Source organism: Bactrocera dorsalis, chromosome 3, assembly GCF_023373825.1.
Source record: "Bactrocera dorsalis isolate Fly_Bdor chromosome 3, ASM2337382v1, whole genome shotgun sequence".
Taxonomy (NCBI): Eukaryota; Metazoa; Arthropoda; class Insecta; order Diptera; family Tephritidae; genus Bactrocera; species Bactrocera dorsalis.
In genome coordinates this window covers 44696103-44703485 of record NC_064305.1, presented here as the reverse complement: position 1 = coordinate 44703485, position 7383 = coordinate 44696103, and the positions used below count along the sequence as shown (strand labels likewise).

The following is a 7383-nucleotide window of genomic DNA, read 5'->3' as shown; positions in this document are numbered from 1 at the left end:
AGTTTTGTGACCTGCTAACTACCAGGTCTCAAATTTGAGGCAATATTTTGAGACTAACGCTAGAGACGGTTTAGTGAATAGTAACTAGTCACAAATTGAGATTTTACCTCAAAATGACTCAAATAGAGACTAGAGACTGGTTACAGAATCCCGCTATTAGCTTAGTAGATAAAGACTCTATACAAGACGTTGAGATCTTTTGTAATTTACCGCCGTCATTAATGTGGAATTGATTATAGTACTCACCTTTGTGTGTTTTAAGTATTTCTAAAGTATGGCTACATCGTGAGATTAAATATCCACATAAGTGTATATGTAACTGTCAGTTACTAAAAATCTATTTTCTGTCTATTGGGCGTCTTAATATATTTTGAACAAGTTTGTTTATCTAATTTTACTTGTGTTCGGAGTTAGAAAAAAATTCTGAAAGTAAGTAAAATCGTTCGAAAAACAGTGCTGTGTAAAAATTAATCGATTAGCTACACGGCTAGTGGGTTTACGTCGTCTTATTTTGATACACTTGTTATTTTTTCGGAATCTGCATATATTCTAAATGTACCATTTGTATCCTACCCAAAAAATAAGACCCATTTGATAACCATTTTCTGAATCCTAGGTGTTCTAAAGAAATTTTTTAAGCAAGATATACACAAGACTATGTATACATAGGTGATGACGCATCTTCATTAATTGGTACTATCGATTTTTCTAACAATATCATTTGTCGCCCAAAATTAATGATTGTTCATTTTTGGAATATATTCGGCCTAAAATATAAGTGTGATACTGAATTTTTGTTATTTGTTCAGTGAACAATGAACCAAAATACGTATGTAGCTTTCTAAACTATACAAAAGTGGATGGTGGGACTATAACGACTACGTTTATTATAAACTTCCGAAGATCCGAAGATTTTTAATGCACTACCACTTGTTTTATTGAAATAATGACATCTTTGATAGTTATGTGATAAAAATTGTTTTTTCTTATTTTCAAATTTTTTATTTATATAACCAATTTAAATGAAAATACGGTATTCAACTTGCTATACTTTTTTGGGAAAACTTTCTGGAATCCTTGAACCCTTGGTATAGGCGAATAGATGTTTTCCAGATTAAATAATTTATGTGGCCATATGCAGAATATTTATAGTTTTCGAGATATTCGCAAACTCCAAAAATGATTTTTACGCATAATCTACATATGTAAATGTGTATGATTTTAATATTTTCTGGGATAGCCCTTGTTTTTAATGACGGCTTAAGGCGGTCTGTCATCGATTCCGCAACCTTTTGTGTATATCGTACATCTTTTTATATCCATTCCTCTTGAAGTATTTCTTTTAGTCGAGCTTTTGAACTTACAGTGGGGAGCAAAAGTGATTCCACCATCAACATTTTCATGTTTGAGGGCGCATAAAAAATAAACGAATGAAGTAAATGACAAAAACTTTTTTTTCCTGAATATCTAGTTTATTTGTATCAGTTAGGCGTAAATAGCAAATTAGTAACAGAGGCAATGGCATAGTTGTACAGTGGTCAATCTAAAAACTTTAAATCAATGTAACTGAGCAAATGCATTGAATATCAAAATAAAACTAATACATTTTATTACATCACACATATCCAACAACTAAATGCTTTTATTTTGTTTTTATATTGTCTTTTCACTGCAAAGAAATAGCGAAAACAAAAAGAAAAGTCATTTTGAATCTGTCAGCTTATTTGATGCAAACAAGTTTTAACTCTAGTAATACCGTTATATTTGCAAATAAATATGAACTTATTTTTAATTTCACTTCTTGTTGGAATTTCGGTATTACGTGTTGTATATTTATTGTCGTTTTCAGTTTTTAAACAAAACATTATCTAGTTTTTGAATATGGGTCGTATGACAACAATAGAAATCCGGGAGTTGGTTATACATCATTTCAAAGCTGGAAAAACAGCGAAATGTTAAATTTACCGCCTCTACTGTCCAGCATATAATAGAGCGTTATTGAAAGGAAAATAGAATAAAAAATAAGGGTAGAACTCCTAACAAATTTTTTTCTGCAAGAGACGTGCGTTGGATAGTAAGAAAAATTAAGGAAAACCCAAGATTATCCGCACAAAGCGGATGAAGTGGCTAAAGGTATTGGCAAGGCCTGCAGTGCATCAAGAATTCGGCGTACTTTACGTTCGCATGACTTTCATGGCCGAGTACCACTCAAGAAGCCATTTATTAGTCAGAAAAACAAAAGCTCCCGATTGGCGTTTGCAAAGACACACATTTCCAAAGTATTGGATTTCCGGTATACTGTGATATACACAGACGAGTCGAAATTTAATATCTTTGGATCAGATGGAAAGTCCTATGTACGGCGGAAGCCAAATACTCAGCTCAAATCTGAGAACCTTATGTGACTGTTAAACACGGGGGAGGAAGCGTTATAGTTTGGGCTTGTATGGCCGTATTAGGTGTTGGAAACCTGGTTTTTATTGAAGGAAACATGGATAAAACCATGTATTTAAACATTATCAAAGAAGCTTTGGTTGAAAGTGCTTCAAAACTTGGTCTTAGAAGGAACTTTCGAAACGACCCAAACATAAATCAAATGTTGTTCAGACGTGGCTCATTTGGAACTGCCCTCATGTGATGGAACCATCTTCACAGTCTCCAGATTTAAATGTGAAAGAAAATTTATGGGCGTTATTAGAAAATAATATAAGAAATCACCAGATTATTAGTAGAGAAACCTTGAAACGCGCCTTGCTTGAAGAATGGAACAAAATAACACCAGAAATAACACAAAAATTGCTTGACTCAATGCCAAATCGTTTGAAAGCTGTGCTGGAGCAAAAAGGCTATCATACAAAACATTAACCAAAATGTTTAAAACAAAATTCTAAAAAAAAAAAACATTTCTATAACATTTAGCATCAAATAAGCTGACGACCACTGTAATTCAAAAACAAAAAAACGGATGAGAAAAAAAAAATGCATTATTAATATTTTGTCCATAGACCCTTATTTTCTATGACATTTTTTATACGTTCTGGCATGCTCGCAACTAGATTTTCAACAATTCCTTCCGGAATATTATTCCACTCTAGTCCAACACGCCCCCAAAGATCGTTTAGGTTGGATGGGGCTTCACAATTGACCATAGGTTTTCAATTGGATTGAGGGCGGGGCTTTGCGCTGTAAACTCCATCACCTTAAAATTTTGGTTTCCCAGCCATTCTTTTACAATTTTCGCAGTGTGCTTGGGATCCCCATCTTGTTGCAAAGTGACACTGGTCAAAAAAATTGGGAAGCTGCGTTTGCAAAATACTTAAATAATCTTCCTTACGCATAATCCCGTCAATTTTGTGCAACGGTCCCACGTTCCAAAACGTGAAGCACCACAAGCCATTATGTTGTCTCCATGTTTTACTGTTTGCTTCAAGTGATGCCTTTGAAGCTTGTTACCGGGTCTACGCTAACAGTACTGTATTCCATCCGATTGAAAACGGTTAAACTTGGATTTGTCCGACCAGATAACACGTTTCCAGTCTTCAACTGTCCAGTTTCTGTGTGCCTTTGCGAATTTTAGTCGTGCCTTAACATTTTTCTAAAGCTGGTTTGTTTTTTTTTTCACAGCTGCGACGTAACCAATCCTACCCAGCGCTCTTCTAGCTGTCCATTGACTCACTCCTTTATTTATTTCCTTGAAAGCCTCTGCTGGCGTTAAAAGCTTACATATTTTTCATTATTTTGGACATCATAAGTCGAGCGCCAGAGGCGGCGGCGACCATTCAACATGTTTTCAACACAAACATTTTGTCTTTTTTGCACCTTGACTACCACTGATTGACTTCCTTGCAGTTTCTCAGCAATAGTGCGTGTCGAACAGCCACTCTTAGTCAGGGAAACAATACTATTTTCTTTATCTGGAGACAGCTTCTTCATTTTTCAAAAACAAGTTAGAGACTAATTTCCAAATTCAATAAATTGACTACAAACTTGTGGAAAAGAGTGATTCTCTGAATTATGACAACGAATAATGAATACAAAAATACATATAACGGTAAATTTGCAGGTCAATTGAAAGAAAGTAAGAACAGCAAAGATATTTGCGAATAACGGATGGTGCAAAACTGGGTACACTCCGTTTTTTTTTTGTTTTTGAATTATAACTATGCCATTGTCTCTGTTACTATTTTGCTATTTACGCCTAATTGTTACAAATAAACTAGATATTCGAGAAAAAGGTTTTTTTAATTTACTTCATTCGTTTATTTTTTATGCGCGCTCAAACATGAAAATGTTTATGGTGGAATCACTTTTTCTCCCCACTGTATATGATGAGTCCTGATCCATCCTTCGAGCAGGTTCCAAATATGCTCATTTGGATTAAGAACAGGACTCTACAGTGGTGTCTCTAGTAAATTCGGGACATTGTACGCCAAGCACATCCTTGTTTATGAGCCACGTGCTTGGGTTCGTTGTCCTGCTGGAAATAAAATGATTCAGACGAGTTCAATTTTTCTACGCTTGGTTTCAGATTTCGCTTCAAAGGGTTTATATAAGCACGGTGGTCCATAAATCTTCTATTATTTCGAGTTTGCCAACACCATCAGCAGCCATACAACCCCATACCATCACTCCTCCACCTTTGTGCTTTACTGTTTTAATTGTATTTTTGGGGTTGTATGCTTTTCCCGGTTTCCTCTATACTTTAACTCAGCCGTCAAAAATGTTGCATTTAGATTCATCAGAAAATATAACCTTCCGTCAAAACGCAGGAGATGCATTCTGGTACTTCTGAGCGAAAGCAATGTGCTTCCTATGGCTTATAACGTTTACAAGTGGCTTTCAGTCAGGCGTGCGAGGATTAAAACCAGCCTTAATAATAGGTTTTCACACAGTTTCGGGATTAACTTTTTTTGGCTGAATTGGTTGCGATATTGATTTTGTTTTCCACAAAGGATCTATGTATATATGATAAGCTTGCGTTCTTTAATTGATAAAATTTGCCAGGCATTTTTTTACTCACGAAAATTCTGTTAAAATTCACAACTTTTACGATTCAAATGAGTTAATGAAATATCCCGCTAGCTAACTTCGTCCACTTTAGCAAAGTACCATTATAAGTTGCCAACAAAAGAGTATTAAGGGGTTACATACCTCCAGAATTTTTAAAAATCTATTTTTTTTTATAGTTTATTATTCTTTATAGTTTTAGGCGTATTTCTGTGAAAGTCGATTGTAAAAATTCCCCATAGATACAAAGTTATGGTAGAAAATCAGACCGCTCGACGAGGGTTTTATACACACAGGTGAAAGTTTAAATGCGTTTTTCTCGAAACTACTTTTCATGGCACGGTCTGCATGATAACTCATACAATTTTTAACATTCTTTGATGCGGTTTTTTTTAAATATTCGAAAATTTTTCTCTATAGTCTGTCGAGCCGGATTTTGGATATTTTTATTAAAAAATTTTATAAACATAATTAAAGTGTGACATTTATGACGTAAAACGCATTTTTTTTTCTAAATTCCGTAAATTTTTCGGAATTAAAAAATTCGGCTCGACAGACTATAGAGAAAACATTTTCGAATATTTAAAAAAAAAACGCATCAAAAAATGTTAAAAACTGTGTGAGTTATTATGCAGACCGTGGAGCAACTTTTTTTTTATTGTACTTTGTGTACTAATTTTTGTAAAGAAAAAATTAAAAAATATTTTTTTTTTTTGAACTTTAAGTACCAATAAACATTGTATAAAATTTTTTTATATTAATTTCTATTGTTATCCCTTCTTAAAACAGTTTTTCTTTTAGCGCATTTTTGGTGCTGCTGGACGTATGTAACCCCTTAACTGAACTTGAATTTTTTTTTACCAAACCTGCAAAAATCATGTGAAATTAGTGAAATTTAATCAGCGATTTGGTGCCATAATATGCTTACGTCTCTAATACTTGGTTCTACATTATAGATTTTCAATTATAGCCTAGATCTGCATACCAAGTTTCTCGCATGTCTTCTTTGCGACGGAGTACCAAGCTTCCTAATATCTTCGCATAAATCCTCAAAATTTGTAAGAATTTTAGCAGCAATTTTAAGGTTAATGTCGTTTCATAGTTTTTTTAATTGATTAATGTCAGGGCTAATCCAAAGCATTTATTTTTTCTTTCTTAAGTCAATCCTTTGTGATTTTCGCTGTGCCCTGCATAAAAGTCCAGCGAAGGGGCATGTAATTGAAAGAAAGTAGTTCCATTTCGTTCCCTAATACGCTAAGGACACATGAATGGCACATTTTTTTATATCTTCTTTCTTGTGTTACAGTATCATGTTTTTAATAAATAACAAGTACTTGTGTTTTTTTTTAAAGGTTCATTCTTTGTCTTCAATAACAGTGCAAAATGAAGTTGCAATTCATTGTTAAAAAAAATAATCATCAAAATGCGAAAACTTTGGTATAATGAGCTGGACGCATAAATAGCACAACCTAAAAAAAGTGGACAATTTAGTTCATATTGCATTTTTATAAATTTTGTTCCATACATTTTATTGTTAATATTTTGTGTTGTAACTTTTATTTTTAATGACTGCTTCACACCTATGACCCATACTTTCTACGAGATTATGACACTTAAGGTATAGCATATCAAGTTTTTTTTTAACGGCAGATCAGAGATCGTCCGTATTTTTATAATAAACCTTTGCAATTTCAGTCTTGACTTTATTCCAAAGGTTTTCAATTGGATTTATGTCATTGCTTTGCCCAAATCAAAAATATCTATCCTCTGCAGGAAACCAATTTTTAACTAGCGTCGAAGCGTGTTTGGGATCGCTGTCTTGCATAAATTTCCATTTAATTGGCATATACTTAAAAGCATATGGTTCCAAATGGTTTTTAAAAATGTGCAAGTACTAAAACTTGTCCATTTTTCCATTGATTCTAACGAGCGGACCTACATCATGGCAAGAAAATGCCAGCCAAACCATAATATTTCCGCCACCATGCTGTATCGTCTTCTGAGTGTACCTAGGATTATATTCTTGGCATTTAGGACGATATACAAATATTCTGCCTTCTGGTCCTATCCTGTTAACCTTTGTTTCGTCACTTCACGATACATTTTTCCAAAAATTTAAGCTTTGGCTTTCTTGACGAGTTTTGCTGAAGATCAGTCGTTTTGAAATATCTTTTTTGAAAGGAGTGGGAGCTTGGTTTAGAGGCTTCAAAAAATTTTGGGAAGGAAAGAAATAAGCGATTAAAGCAAAACTTCTTGGGTTTATAGTTATATATTTAAACATCATTCACAAATTTTTTTGGATACGAAATCTTTGATATTTCGCCTTTGGGAAGCAATTGCCCGATGCATTTCGCATGTGCATTTGTCGGACGAGGG

General features: G+C 33.9%; 1 protein-coding gene across 2 annotated transcripts in view; it reads left to right on the top strand.

Moving 5' to 3' along the window:
- The first annotated feature begins 270 nt into the window (after nucleotides 1-270).
- Nucleotides 271-7383, top strand: part of LOC115066313 (lissencephaly-1 homolog) — a 174429-nt gene continuing 167316 nt past the window's right edge. The window contains exon 1 of one of the 2 annotated variants that reach the window (XM_049451364.1): nucleotides 271-429. The gene's annotated coding sequence lies outside the window, so the exon portion shown is untranslated. The remainder of the gene's footprint in view (nucleotides 430-7383) is intronic. The other variant, XM_049451365.1, reaches the window with a different exon arrangement.